The sequence below is a fragment of the Sander vitreus genome, chromosome 16 (genome assembly GCF_031162955.1).
Source record: "Sander vitreus isolate 19-12246 chromosome 16, sanVit1, whole genome shotgun sequence".
NCBI classification, from domain to species: domain Eukaryota; kingdom Metazoa; phylum Chordata; class Actinopteri; order Perciformes; family Percidae; genus Sander; species Sander vitreus.
Window position 1 is genome coordinate 6,151,091 of NC_135870.1, and position 16,176 is coordinate 6,167,266.

At 37.5% G+C, this 16,176-nt stretch overlaps 1 long non-coding RNA gene across 3 annotated transcripts; it reads left to right on the plus strand.

Moving 5' to 3' along the window:
• The first annotated feature begins 250 nt into the window (after positions 1-250).
• Positions 251-15,004, plus strand: LOC144531760 (uncharacterized). Of its 3 annotated transcripts, none has more exons than XR_013503250.1 (4): positions 251-422; positions 963-1,061; positions 2,267-2,533; positions 12,071-15,004. It is a non-coding gene; the product is annotated as an uncharacterized LOC144531760 (long non-coding RNA). The 3 variants fall into 3 exon arrangements; XR_013503251.1 differs by lacking the exon at positions 12,071-15,004 and adding an exon at positions 7,734-7,988 and having other exon boundaries at positions 252-422; positions 1,006-1,061; XR_013503249.1 differs by having other exon boundaries at positions 254-422; positions 1,006-1,061.
• The last annotated feature ends 1,172 nt before the right edge of the window (positions 15,005-16,176 follow it).

Genomic DNA, 16,176 nt, shown 5'->3' on the forward strand with positions numbered 1-16,176 from the left:
AGGCCTGCCAATGATCGCCACAGCGAGGCATACAATGTCTTCTTGTCAAAAGAGAGCGGAGAGACGTCTTTTCCAGATGTCTCTTCGATGAGTGTAAACAGCACGACAGTCTGTGCTTCATGTCACCACCCCTGTGAGTGAAAGGTATGACTTGACTTACACTCTTCTTCCTCTCTTCACATCAAAGGTGTTATTCTGAAATGTGCTTTCCAGTTTTGAGCAATACCTCTGCTCGGTGTGTCAACAGGTTTCTGCTTTCAGGTTTGTTTTCATTTCTTCACCTCCTCCTCTTCCCTTGTGTTTCCTTCTTTTGTCAGGGCTTGCTCCGTGTCTTTGTTTTGCCTCAGGATGAGTGGTTGAGCAAGAGGAAGAGGACAGTGGTGGAAGTACACTCGACTCCTATACTTGAGTACACATACAAGGTACTTGTACTTTTACTTGAGTTTTTCCATTTTATGCAACTTTGTACTTCTATTCCACTACATGTCAGAGGCAAATGTTGTACTGTTTACACCACTACATTTGTCTCACAGCTTTCCCTACTTTTTAAGCTAAATAAAGTCTCAAAAAGCCTCTTGGATCAGCTGAAAAAGGCATCAACACAAAGCTGAAAACAGGACTGTTTTTTCGGGTTTTTTATAGATTAGAGATACGTGGTTCTCACAAGACAGTGACACTTCAAACATATCATGATCTTATAAAATATGACGCATCGCTGTAGATTAAACTACCCAACAGTATATAACGGAGTAAAAATAAGCAAAAGTAGTACTCAGTACTTTAGTAGTAAAGGATCTGAAGCTCATAAACAAGGAAGAAAAAGTGAGAAACAAACACATTCCACTTCTTATTATATCTTTCACTTTTCTTTAAAAAGATCCAAAATGGAGTCTTTCACCAGTCCGGCTCTGCGGATGCTACTATTTGTGTGTGTGTGTTTGTGTCCCTGTCGCTCTTCAAAGATCAAAACTGCGAACATGACAGACTGGGTTGCATTCCTCTCAGGTGATGACAGCGATAATCCACAGGCAGTCTGGATTCAGCCGAGCATAGATGATAAGGTTGGAGTGACACACTGACACACACATTACCTGAAACCCTCCCATTCGCCTTCAGGCCCTGTGTTGAAAAAAATGTGGGTCATGGGTGAAGACTACAAAGACACACACACACACACACACATACGTGTGCACACGTCTAAAGCTCTAATCCTCCCTGTCAGACTTTGTGACAACATGATGGACAGATAGAGGGAGGAGGGGGGGGGAGTAGCGTTCAAAGTTAAGTGGCAGGGTGACAGCAAAATGACAGTCCTTAGGCAACACACACACACACACAAGTGGTAAAACAATAATCACACAATCCCGTCAACGCTACACACCCTTTCCTGGTAGTATCTCATCAGAGTACACTGACTTACAGAAATGAAGAAAAAATACATACATACCAGTAATTCATAGTTGTTTCTTATATAAATTAAATTAATATTTTTTTGTAAGTTACACCGAAGAGCCCTTTTCTGAAAAAAAAAAAAGAGATACACGGGAAATCAAAATTATTAGAGGAAAAGTCAAGCTTTTGACATACTTTACTTACCAAAATTATGAGATATCATAATGAAGAGATAGTAAGTCAAAATATTGGTTCACTGAATTAAAATTGAGATATTAAATTAGGAATTATGAGATTGTCAAAATGTTTAGATAGTATGTCATAATTATGAAATACAAATTCAAAATGAAGAAATAGTAAGCCAAACTTATTTGGGCTTTTACGGCCTTTAATTGACAGGACAGCTTGAAGAGGAAAGGGGAGAGAGAGAGGGGACGACACGCAGCAAAGGGCCGTGGGTCGGATTCGGACTCAGCCTATATGGGGCACACTCTACTGGGGGAGCTAGAGGTCGCCCCAGTAAGCCAAACTTCAAACAAAATGATGTGACGGTTTTAAATTGGTAGCTCATAATCCTGACTTAAAATCAACATTTGTACTTATCTCTTTAATTTAGTAAGTCAAACTATTGATTTAAAGGGATACTTTGGTTGATCTTAATCCAGCTCTGCATCATCGTTTGCGCCAGAGCACAGAGGAGCAGAGCAGCAAAGGTCTGCCGATCTCAGCAGACCTCCACTGCTCCACTCAGCTGGGAGCTCTGTGTGCTGTGCCCACACTGCCATGACACAGAGCTGGATTTAACTCAGCAAAACATCTCTTCAATGTGAGTGTTTTTCATGTTTAACTTTTCGTCTATTCCCTTTACTGGCAGAAACGGGCTCCTATGTACACGTCAGGATTCTTCAAACAACGTATTTGGGGGATGACCGTTGTCTTCATCCTACTCTGAGTCATTTCCTAGAACCAGTAGCCAATTGGGAAAGATAAAACCTTCAACGATTCCAGTAAAGCACAAGTGCTGGGCGTCACAGCTCCCTAATAACTTGTGTACTCTCCACATGGGCTGATGGTTCCAGAGGCAACACCCCTCATCTGTTCTTCTGTTGGAAAGATGGCTGCCGCTCTGATGCTGATGCTGGTGAGGATACTTGTATATACAAGGAGGCTAGATCCCTGCATGGAACAAATGGTGCCTCGGTCCGAGTGACAAAAAAAGAAATGGCTTTGATTTATCCACAGCTCATAACTTTGGCAGCATTTAAATTCACAAGATAAAAGGTCAAAACAAGCATACATGGTTGGAAGTTTCAGTTTGAAGGATCAACAATAAGTTTCCTACTCGCTTACAATCATTTCTTTTTTTCCCTCAATTATGCAAATGGTACAGAAATGGAGGGACAGCATGTATTTCTACTTCATGTTGACAGCACAATGTTTTAATTTCAGCCATAAAATTATTGTCAGGACAGAAAGTAATCAGGAAAGGAACAATTTAAATAGGAACACACACACACATACACACACATATACTTACAACCCTCTCTTGTTGTATCTTGCCTCCCCCCTCCTCCCATCATCGCTTCTCTTCCTGCCAAATCATTTCCACCAAATCCATTTTGATACAACATCACAGCGCCCCACAAAGTGAAGATAATCCTTGACATTTTTATCATGCACCCCCCTTTTATTTAGTTTGCGCTCTCTCTGCTTGCCTGTCTTGTTTGCTGATAAAATCTGCCTGCCGATGCGAGTCTTGGCGGATCACACATCAAAAAGGGTCCATTTTCACCCCCGGAGGGTGACAAAGTGTCAAAATAATATTCCTCTGTGTGTGCTCTGGGTGGCAGCCTAATTTAAAAACTTAATTTCATGATTGTAGCCATTTACATGTTGTTCTAGAATGACGGTAATGTCTGGATCCCCCTCCTATTCCGAAAAAGATAATATATAATAAAAGATAAAGGTTTGTTTCACAGGGAAACACAGCAGCTCAAAAGCAAAAGCAGGATGGAGTGGATATTTTGCAAAGGTTTGGGGTCATTAACTAACTGTGGAAGCCCATTTCAGCCAAGAAAATAAAATAAATAATAAGGAAAAGAAAATTATAAGAAAATGTAGAAAATAATGTCAAATAAAAACTGAAGAGGAAAAATAATTAAATAACAAATGACATGATTTTGACTTAATTAAAATGATTGTGTTGTATGGAGGACCAGAGGTGTCATGCAAAAGGCTATGAAACATCTTTTAATTGATATCTAATTGGTCAGTAAATGCAGGATTTGATAAACAATTTTTACAAACAATGACATCAATTCGTCAATAAGTTGGTTATAAATTATTAGGTATTTCAATAATTCATGTTTAAATGAGCAATAAAATGAAGGACTATTACAAAAATTATAAATATATCAATACATAGGTAAAATTAAAAATGTGTTTCTAAACAACATAGTACTGTCAATAACTACATAAATAATTCGGTTACACTTTACATGAAGGTATCTACATAAAAGTGACATGACATGTCCGTGTCATAAACATTATAAACAAGTCATAAACGTTTATGACATAACGCTTCTTTTAGTAAGTGTCATTCGGTTTTTGTCATGACAAATTATGGTTATGATTAGGGTTAGGGTTCATGTGTCATGACAGTGTCATGTCAATCTTATGTAGATACCTTCAAGTAAAGTGTTACCGATAATTCTTTCTTAAAAGAGAAATAACTGAATTCCCAAAATAAATTAACAGTACAGGTTTTAATCGAGCAATTGGAAGAGCAGTTCTTTTTGTCATTTGCTTTTCCTTTTGTTTTTCTTTTATTTTTACCTTATGTGACACTCTTGGTCCTCACCATTGTAAAAACGTGGTAATGCAAATTTGGGATGTAATCAGATCTCTGATTGGCTATAGAAGTCAAAACTTTGATTTACTATCTCATAATTCTGACTTGACCATGTGTACTTTATATTTTTAGCATGCATCAACTACTTTCTTTTCTTTTCCTGGTGGATATGGGCTTCCTTAAGTAACATATGAGAAATATTACATTTGGACTCTTTGATGAAACATTCCTTTCCTTCATGTTGTCCATATAATGTTGTTGAGCGCATGTCAGTGCGTGAAGAACCGTAAACTGTATGACTTATGTCACACTACTGTAATCCTTTGAAACGGGCAAAAGATTTACACAACAATAATTGTCCTTGCTCAAGCTTTAATAAAAAAATATGTGAGTGTCCAGATAGACTGTAACAGAGTGTGACAAGGCTTACAGCAAGAGACGACATAAAAGAAGAAAACGGCCAAATACGTGGCCAAAAATCCACTCAGAGACTCAGTTATGATATTCTGACTTGATGATTAATCTCATCTGTCCATGTTGATACAGAAAAAGGCCATTTATCTAAGAAAATATAGGTTTTTTTTTTCTTCTGTTGGGCCACTGTTTTCCAATGTTTGGGGCTTTCCTGTAACAAGGCAGAAATCTTTCCCAACTGGTTCATGTGGAATGAACAGCCCTGGCTAGGCAACGGTTTTGATTTTAACAGCAGCAAGCACAAACATTATAAATTTACAGTCACAAGAGAGAGTTTTTTAATAGGAACTCGGCTTTCCAAAGGCAATAACTCTCTCAGTCTTACTTTCTTTCTCTGAAATGCCTCCTACTGTCTGCTGAGGTAGCTGAGGCAGCTGGCAGTGCTCACTACTTGGCCTGACAAGGTGCTTTGAAATACCAATCACTGAGTTTATACAACAGGGAGAGCTTGTAAATGTGTCGAGTGGGGAAATATACAATGCCATTCTTTCTTTTTTTCTGGTAAAGAAAGAGTTATGGTCTCAGCAGTGTGTATACCTTACAGGTGATATAATATATGCTCAGTCCTGTTCTGAAACCCATTTATCATGGATGACAGCAGAGGAAAGTGCTTTTAGTTCTGTTATTGTCGTGACAATCTGCGGTAAGCTCTCACCAACACCACCCACATGTATTCAGAAATGCACATAGACACACGAGACACTGAAAACTGAGGATGGATGTGGCCGCACTGTGAGTAATTTACAGCACCATTCGGGAGGAAGTGAGGAGAAAACTTGCACTTTTACCTACAAATAACACCTTAGTGTAAGTGTTTTTACCACGTGTCAGGCTTCTCATTTCGAGACCTTTGATTGCTTTCTGCTGAAATGCCGCTAGCAATTTGTTTAGCTAATTCACATGGTTACATACATGATATAATGCTAAAAGATTGAGGCTAAAGCTACATATTCTTGACAAGAGAGGACAAATATGTATCCCCCAAAAAACTTTTGTCATGCTTCTCATTTCTAGTCAGCAATTTTACATTTGTTTCTGCTGAAAGGTTGCTTGGTGTTTTTTTCCAGCTAGTAAATTGACAACTTAGCTAGTCGTCGAATAAGAAAATCGACTTTTGCTAGCAGATGCCATCACCTGTAGCTAGTCTAGTTAATTAATGTAACCTCGTGAGTTGGTTTATATCTCTGGTTGTCTTTTTCTTTTCAAAATGAGAACCCCATGAAAGACACTTAGCATTATATCATTTATATAGCCATGAAGCGCATATTTAATGAAGCTACACAGCAACTGAGATAGTATATAGTGAGTTAGGTTTCACTTTTACAAGTGAAAAGGCTTTGAGGATGAGGACAAATTAGTTTGGCAAACTGAATTATATCTTGGGTAAGGAGTTTAGCTGAAAACTGCTTCTGAATCCAATACAAAGGAGAGATGCTAATGTTCCTCTAAACGCTGATATAGCATCTTGGCTCCTACACAGTGGGGGAATACTACACAGTGGAACACATGCTAGTTGGCCCCATAAAATACCACAAAATATTTTTATGCAAAGCTAGTTATGCTCCTTGGCCCCGGCAGTAAGACTAGGTAACTTCTAGCAAGCTAGTTAGCCAGGCATGCTAACGTTTATGTTGCTAGGAAATTTCATCAGATGTAGCTAGCGAGCTAAATAATGTTACCTCTCACAGTTGGTTGATAACGTCTCTGGCTGGCTCTGTTTTTAAACAAGAACTTCATAAAATAAACTTAGAAACACACTAAATGCTATAATGCTAAAACATTGGGGCTAATGTTGAGATGATAACATTCTTCAAAACTCTGATATAGCATCAGGCTCCCACACAGTAATGTGCCAGTCCAGAACAGGTTATTGTTCTAATTGTACCCGTAACCCCACAAAATAATGTTATGGAAAGATAGTTATGCTCCCTGGCCTTTGCAGGAAATAAAAAAAAACAACTCTGCTCCTTTTTAAATGTATTCTACTGTATTAGTGTTAACATTAGATTTATTTATCTTATTTACCCACTGAATAACACATTAAAGTATAATCTTTTTAACAGATGTTTTTTCTGAGCAGAAGTCATCAAAGCCTCTGAGTCAACATCCCATATGAATATGAGTTACAGAGAGCAAGTGGGAGTGAAATAGCAGGAGGCGAACAAATGGAAAAAGTGTAATCCATGCTTCAAAGATATCAGGAGTAAATCTGTATTTATGATTCTGTGGAAAATCATGACATTATCTCACCCTCTAAAGTCCGTTGTACATTTGAAGCTGGAGGGGAAACTGTCCTACTTCAGCAGAAATCTGAGGTCAGCGCAGAAAATATTTCACGGCATGTCAGACCGCTCTGCACATGGTGAATAATGTTCAACATGACACCGTAATGCTTGTTCAGGTGAAAAACGGTTCCCTCCTCAACTTTCTGGGGCAGCGGTAATAATATTCCGTCCAAGGGTGGGGGTGGTGTGTGTGAAATATGGTGCTACTTCACATTCATGTATTCATCCTGGAGCAATAAATTAGACCCCAGACATTTCAATCTAACTTCCTAAATAGAGCACTTTGTGATCACAAACTAAAGGAGAGGCATGTTGGGTGATCAACAGAATAATTCATGACTTTTTGAGTCTTAGAAACAGGGTGACACACATGATCTTCAGAATTAGCCATAAAAATACTGTAAATAACCACCGTACACAACAAGAACAGAAAATACTGCTTTCATTTGAAATAATTCATCATCCTCCTCCTCATCCTTCTCTCTGAACATCGCAGCCAAGCAGTAACTGCATTCTTTATCTTGATCTCTGCAGTCAAATATCATGCGTTAAATAAATTAGAGTGGTGCCGCTGGATGTGGATCATTTGTTTAAAGTGACATGGCTCATAGGCGTTGATTTACTTACACAATAATGGCCTTTTAATTGAGCTCTTCTGTCCTTTGTAACATCAAAGCCTGACAAGTGGTTTGACAACAGCTTTTTTCCCTTCCCCTTTCTGTGACTGACAGGCACATTATGGCTGCCCTCATCCCTCTCAGCTTCCTTCAACTGTCACGACTGCACACAAGATTGAAACCGGACACCTTTTGCCTAAGGGACGTTTTATATGTCTGACAGAATTTGAAATTGAAAGTGGTTTTTCATTCAGAAAACATAGAGTGAATGCAGGTCAATTTGATTTTATTCAGCGCAACATGCGTGCTCTTGGTTTGATTTATTTGCAAAGACAGAAATACAAATAAAGAAAGCAATCTCATTTACCACCTCCCAGTGTTGCCATAGTCTGTTAAACCACAAGTCAAGTGTTATGACAGACTTTGCCTGCTTTGCTGGCGTGTCTTGAGGGAGAGAAGAGGAGGCATGTGGTGTGTGCTGAGCGATGACAGATGTGGGACGAACGCAGAAATGCATCTTCTCCTTCTCTAAATTGTGTGTTTTGGGGTTGAAATGGCTGCTACTGACCGGTGATCATGCAGCTGTATGCACGCAGGAACACAGACTGTTTGATGTAGCTCACATTTGGGTTTCTAAATGGTGCGTGGATTCATTCCTGACATAAATGAGGGTTGTGCTGAGGGTTAAGTAAATAAAGCCATCAAAGTGGGGAGTATGTGAGGAGAGTCGCCTTCACTGCTTCCTCTCTGTTGCTTTGTTTAAATAACCCAGAGAGTTATCTATCAATGCAAGTTATTGAACAGGGTGAATCAATGTGTGGCATAGTTCCTGGTCCAGCGCTCTGTTACAGCTTACTGCTTCTTTGATTTTATAGACGGGTTCAGGATTAATGGGGATCCACTATGAGAGCAATTGACTTCTTTGTCAGCCCTGTCTTCTCATTATAAACACATGGAATCTGTACGAAATACAAAAGAGGACACATTGAACAACTCAACAGACTGTGTAACATTGCTGGTAATCTTTTATCAGTGCTGTAAAAAAAGGTTACACTTATGATGATATATCATGTGTGTGCTTTTGCAGTCTGACAGAATATAGTATATTTACAGGCCAAATTTGTGCCGTTTTAAAGAGCTTCCGCTCTCATTTTTACAATTTTTACAGTTTCCATTGTTCTCTCTTATTAAAATGCTTTGAAACACTTTGCCACATCCTAAAGGCAATGTAGTTCCCCTATTTACGGTTTTACAACTGAATTACTGCTTTTAGGGACTTGTTGTTTTCCTTCAAACAGTTTAGCTTTGACCAAGAACTCAGTAGTCATCTTTATTACATCTGTATCATGCACAGAAAAGCCATTTCTAATTTACAAGCTGCAAAACTAAAACTAAACCGCACAATTGGATCAATAACCATTTTCCAACATTTAAAATTTCCCCAATGACTCAATGAGCACATTAGCTATGGAAGCAGTGCATAATAAAGAAGCCATATTGCCTTGCCTGTTAACATTGACCTTTTAGCCTCAAAACCTCCAACCAAAGCTTAGGAAAGCCTCTTAACCTGCAATGCAAAACATTTTAATTTAAATGGTTTATGTTCTTAATAAAGATATTTTGCAGTTTATCATAACTTTTTCATGAACTCTTTTGTGATTAAGATCGACATCAGCGTTACAATAAGATGAATCTGTGGCATAAACCCCGTAAAATGTGATAAGCCTTTGCATCTGTCGAAGGGTTACAAACAGAAGGGAGATCAATGGTAAATGATTGCCTAGCAACTGTGTGGAGTGAAGGCTACAGGGAGCAATAGAAAGGTTTGTTTAGCGCCTCCAGGGTTGTGCAGTCACAATCAATTCCCCTGCAGCAGTCAAGCACAGATCCACTAGATCTTTAAAATACCCTGAAAAGTAAAAGTAGAAAGTACCTTTTGCAAGAGTGGATGTCAAATCTGTATATGTGTAAAGGAAGCGTTGTAATTATGTATGTGAAAGACAGTGTTTTGGGAATTTGATCAAAAAGGGACACTGCTTTCTATTCTACTATGGCACATATGCACTTTACAATGATAATATATACTGTATGTTTTATATATAAATAATGGGTCCTTAATTTCAGACCCACGTAGAGCAGGCTTCCCTGCCTAAAATGAACAACTGTCACTAGCCAATTTCATCACCTGTAGCTTGCAAACTAATGTAACCTCTGTAAGTTGGTTGATAACTTCTCTGGCTGCCTTGTTTTAAAATGAGAACCCCATTAATTAAATAAAAACACACTCAATGGCTACATAAATGATATAATGCTAAAAGCTTGTCCCGTTTAGATGCGAACTACAGAAAAACGTACTTCCGACAAGCAACTCAGAGGTTAGATGTATGCTTTATTGTTAGGAATTTCAAACAGTAGGTTATGTTTCACCTTTACAAGAAAAGAGGCTTTGAAAATCGGGACTAATGAGTTTGGCAAACTTAACGCTACAGAGAAGAGATGCTAATGTTCCTCAAAACTCTGAGATAGCATCTTTGCTGCTACAAAGTGGGGGGATACTACAGTACATAGTGGGAGTGCCAATTGACCACCACAAAATAATGTTCTGTTGCCTAAAGCTAGTTATGCTCCTTGGCCTTTTCAGTAACACTAGTTACTTCTAGCAAGCTAGTTAGCCAGACATGTTAAAAGTTTAGTCGCTAGAAAATTCCATTAGCTGTAGCTAGCTAGCTAGTTAATTAACGTTACCTCCAAGAGTTGGTTAATATAACGTTTCGGTCTGAATTGTTTTAAAAACCAGCACCCCATCAATGAAATAAAAACTCACTTGATGGCTACATACATGATATAATGCTAAAAGATTTGGGCTAGAGCTACATGTCAGCATCTAGATTGGATGTACAGAGATGCTAACGTTCCTCTCACATTTTTTTTCTAACCTGTAAACCCACAAAATAATGTAATGTAATGCTAGTTAAACTTTTTAGCCTTGGTAGTAATGCTAGGTTACTCCTAGTAAACTGGTTAGCTGGGTATAACGTTACACCTAAACATACACTTTTACCCATGTATAAAAAATATAAAAAAGAAGACACCCCCCTGTTCAGAGTATTGCTCTTACTAATAATGTATTTAAATAAAAAGCTGCAATAAAACAAGGTGTATTTAGCCTTTTAAAGCAGTAAAAACAAGAACCCTTTTTTACACAGTAGCCAGCAGGCAGCTCTGAGTTTTTGGAATAAGATCCTCTACAAATAGCCAAATCTAGAAGGGTGTGAAAAAACATCTTTGATGTCCAATGAAATTTCACTGAATAGCACAGTACAATCTGATTGCAGGCTGGCGTCCTCTGGCAGCCTGATCTCTCCGGATTGTTCCACACACAGGACACGCAAAGTGTGTGTGTGTGTGTGTGTGTGTGTGTGTGTGTGTGTGTGTGTGTGTGTGTGTGTGTGTGTGTGTGTGTGGAAAGTTGATTAGACAGGTGGACAGACACATCATCATTGGAAAAATTCTAGACATTCAGCAAGTTGATGAGTGCAGTATGTACTAAACAATCAATTAATGACTCTGAATTAATTCTTTTTTGTTCTGTATGTGAGCAAGTATATGCATAGATTTAGTTTTTAATGCAGGATCATTAGATGTCTACTTGCATTTGTGAGGAATGGATTAAAGTGTGTTTAGTTACTGTCAGTAAGCTGCTAATGTTAGCATGTCTGGCTAATTAGCTTACTTCTTCCTTGCTTCCAAATCTTAAAGCTCCTCATCCAACATAATCAATGGTTGTCAGCTAGAAATAGGAAGTTTGCTTTTGTTTAATTTTGTGTAAAATCAAAGACTTATTTTAAATATTAGTACAGATTTTGAGTATAAACTGAACATTCATCATGCTAAAATTTAAAAAAGCTTGACAGGTGGAGCAGGTGCGCAGGCTTTGATGAAGTGTCAATTGACTTTTAAAGGAGTGTTTAGGAAGCATCTTGACAAAAAAAGTTTTGTTCTCATTTTAGAATAAAATGCCAAAAGGTTCAGTAAGGACACATCCGGTGTTTAGTACTTTATAATATGTCTAACTATCCGTCTCCAGAGGTTTATTAAATGCCACTTCAAAGAGAAAAATGAACACACCATCAAATACTCTTTGCCTTTTAGCACATTACAAACGCCATTTTTGTCGTCTTTAAGACTGGTTTTTGTCCATGTCTCAAATTTGGTTCCATTGTTTTTCCATGTGTTGCCACTTTGATTATGTTTTTAAGATAAGGGAACAAGAGGAAACCCGTCTCAAATTAAGCAACAACAGGAAACCGTAATCACTCACAGACACAGTGCCACTGCTTGTTAATGACCAACTTCAAGGCAAGTCACGAGAAGTTGAAGAGAAGAGCCCTATTGTTTATTGTGTCCTTTTTTCTCAGTGTTTGACCTTCTTTCTTTCTCTTCTCCCACAGCCCTTTCTCTTGCTAATACCCATCATCCTGAAGACATCACTTTGGATAGGAGTTACAAAAACCAAGAATCCATGAAAAACCTGTTTGCAGTGAGTGTAAAAATGGGTTAAAACAGCTAATTCAATATGTCCAACATTTGTCCACCTTGGTATAAAAGAATGAGCATGATTTAAAAAAAATCTGCGTTAAAAGGTAACAAACCATCTGTACCATAACTTGGTATGTAAAAGAGTTATAAGTGAGAGAAAATATAATTTGACCTGCATAAACACAACACGACTCGAGATTGAGGAACGCAAAAGTTAAAGACTGAATTTCAAAATGTTCTCATCTTTACTTTTATATTAAAAAATGTATTAAATAACTATGTGCAATGTTAAAGGAGTCTCTCGTAGTGACAAACCTACAGTTCGACTCAGCTCTACAGAGCATCTTTCAGCCCATTGTTTTGGTTTTTGGGATACAACTTTACAATATTGGTCTGGAAAAAAAGCTCTGAAATCTACTAGCAGGTGAACATAGTGGAACATTTAGCAGCTAAATCAATCTATGTCGAGTTGCATTGTGGGTAATTTAGGCATTAGGTGTTGTGAAGGATGAAGACTGCGCAGAAAGAAAAAGATGATATCTGGTTCTGTCGCTTAGACTTATCTTACTATCATGAGTCCCACAATGCTATAGGAGTGCAATGCTAAATCAGTAGAGTATTATTTTAATACTACTAATACTGTATTTCATAAAAAGTTAATAACGTTAGCGGAGGGGCTTCTTTATTCAGGTGAGTTGCCTCTACCGTAAAACGCTGCAGGAAACCCTGTGATTGCTAGCACGTTTGCCATATAACTTAAAATAACATGTCAATGTTGTATTTACAGATTGTTGCGCTGCCCCAAAGTGGCCAAAAAAATCAATTCCTTCAGGTTTAAAGATCTACAGTTACTGGGCTGGCCATTGCCACTATAACCAGCACTAATGATTGGTATCAAGAATGATTGGTTTCCATATGAGGCTGGTATACTTTGCACACTGCATTTACCAATAACAAATGGCCGCACCATTGCTAGATAATTTCAGTTATATTGTTCGTTATGTTTTTATGTGGGGAGAATTGAATAAGTAAGCAACCTCGTCAGGCTCCTTTTTGTCTTTGTGACTTTATCTTACAGATTGATGCATACAGGCTTTGTGTCTGACTTTCTCCTGAGCCAGCTCCTTAATCTTTTGAACATTTACATAAATACTCATTCTTTTAGATGCAGATCTGCAGTTTCATATAAGGAAAGTTATTAATGCACTTAGTAGATCCGTGCCTGTATACTAACAACTCCTGTGCCAACACTTGATAAGGCAAACCCCCCCCAGCTCCCCTAAAACCACACAGTGCTCTCTCCTCTTCAGTGGTGCAGACTGTGACCTTGTTTCCTGATGAGATGGTGCTCCCACTCTGCTTCTTATCATAAATGGGACATTGATGGATGGCTCAGAGTGTCTGTTTATGCTGTTAAGGGCATGAGGTCAAGGCGACAGTTACTTTAGCCAAATGTAGTTTTTTTTAAACAGTCGCATAATACTGATTTCAGATCGTAAACAAGGGTTGTAAAAAAGAAAAAAGGTAATTTTAAAAATAGACTGCATGTGCTTTTACATAAGTATTATTTTATTACCCTTTTCTTATATTTACATGTGAACCATTGCTTTTGAAGATTAAGGAGGACCCTGCAGGATATGTACAAGTATCCGTCAGCTAATTCACATTATGCTTCCTTTTGCCCACAGGTTATGAGGGATTAGGAATGATTTCGCACTCAATTGAGGCGGCAAGGGATTCAGAGAATCAAAGCCCCTCACACTGAGACTATTTTGGGCTGCTGCTAATAGTTCTTGTCAGCCGTAATTTTTAAGTACTTTAACCAATTCATTGTATAATTAGGTTAACAAAATTAGCTCATTGCAAAGTCAGTCAGCAGGCGGTAATGCAATAAAGTTATTAACATTCCAGATTTATAAAACCATTAATATAGAGGCGATCTGTCTTTTTCACATTTTTCTTCCCTGGTATAAATGGCATAAATTAAAAGAAAATAGACTCTATAGTGACATGTTCTGTATACTTTATTGTTTGTTTTTTTTAATGCTCAGAGCAAAAGCCAGGAGACAAATGATCTGTCACTCCACGTGTCAAAATTAAAAACATACCTGGACTTTTTAAAGTAAAAGAAAATGGGTGTGCATGTCCTAAACCTTAATATAATAACAAAATATTTTCAAAATTGCATTTAGCATTTAAAAAAAAGTCCTACATCTAATCTCATGATGGTAAAAGTATTCAGCACAACGCAGTGTTAGGCACCTTTCAAACTTCAGATAGTTTAGGAAATCAGACAAATGTGGTAAATTAATGCAGATAATCATGCTCTAAGTTTTGGAACCACAATTACCATAATAATTTGGGTGCTTTGTGGGACGTAAACAAGAAGTAATGTTGCCTTGGAGACAGTTAGCTAGCTGTTTATTTTTTTATGTTTCCTTTATTAAACCAGAAAGGTCCTATTGAGATAAAATATCTCTTCAGCCCCGTTTTTTCTTTATTTGTTTACATTTTGCAAAATTGGCACTATTCAAATATGCTGAATTAGCTATTTGCAGTTCCTGTTTGTACCCATGGATGTATAGATAACTATTACTTGATTACTTTGATTTTGTTTGTTGGGCAAGTTCTGTTATAAGGAGTGTTTTTTTTCTATGATTTCAAAGCAGATTTATGGATGTTTAGTCAGAGATAATTATATATATATATACATATACATATACATACATACATACCTCGGGAAGTGAAACCTCACACTGAATCTAAAAATATGTGTGTGTGTGTGTGTGTGTGTGTGTGTGTATATATATATATATATATCACACTGAATCTAAAAATATGTGTATCGTGTGTGTGTGTATATATATATATATATATATATATATATATATATATACACACACACGTGTTCAGATTTGATTGAACTACAACTTTAGATGCAAATTGCCCTTTGCGATGAAAAACGAGCATCTGATCTTGTAAACCCTTTGGTGTTTGCCTTGCTGTGTACTCATCTGCTTGTTGACAACTGAGTGAAGGATGACTCATGTGACCATATGACTTATTTCCACTGCTCACTGACTTTGTTCTCTGCACCATTACACTCACAAAAGTGCATTTTTAGTTTTAATAAGGGGTTTATGCACCGCATCCCAGTACACTCATAGTATCCCTCTCTGTGAAGTTGTCAGTGGGGGACGTCCCTGCTCATGCCTTAGATCTACGTTTCATGAGCTGGAAATTATACCATCTGACATATTGAGCAAAGTTTCCATTTAGACTAATCTTAGAGTTGAAATGGTCATATATCAAACATTTGATGTTAAAACTGCAGTCTGAGATTGAACCTTATGATTCAACGCTCATGATTTGTCTGCTAGTCTTTGTTACTGAAACCTCGTGTGAGATCCGATCTCTTCTCTTAGTCATGGTTGACAACATTTTGGGCAAATGCCCACCAATGTTGTGCTCTTTTGTTTATGCATCTCCTGATTAAACACAACATTTGGCTTACAGATACATCTGCCCAGAGATTTAGGCCATATAATTGTTCAGTTTATACACAAAAAGGTGGTTGTTGACTATTTTGCCAATTTTTGCGTAAAATTTAATTAAATGGGTAATTTTTTGCGACAGTAAATAAAGGCCAAAAATCCCCACAATTAAAATGTGATAAATTAAAGTATTATATTATCTTCCTAATAACAAATAAGTCATGAAGAAAAGTAGACTTAGACATAGAAAACTTTACTGTTGCCGAGAGGCAATTTGTTGTACAGTACAGGCACATTGACACATAATCCACAACACAACATTGAACCAGACATCCACGGCGCTACCTATCCAACACATTAGTAAATAGAATACAGTAAAAGGAGTATATTGCACAATATTATAAATAAATAAAAAAATAAAAACTACTGCACATTATCCTACTTCACATCTATTCCTTCAGTCATACCCCTCCCTACACCTTATTTAATTGGGTTATTGCCATAGGAATTGATGAGTTTTTTGC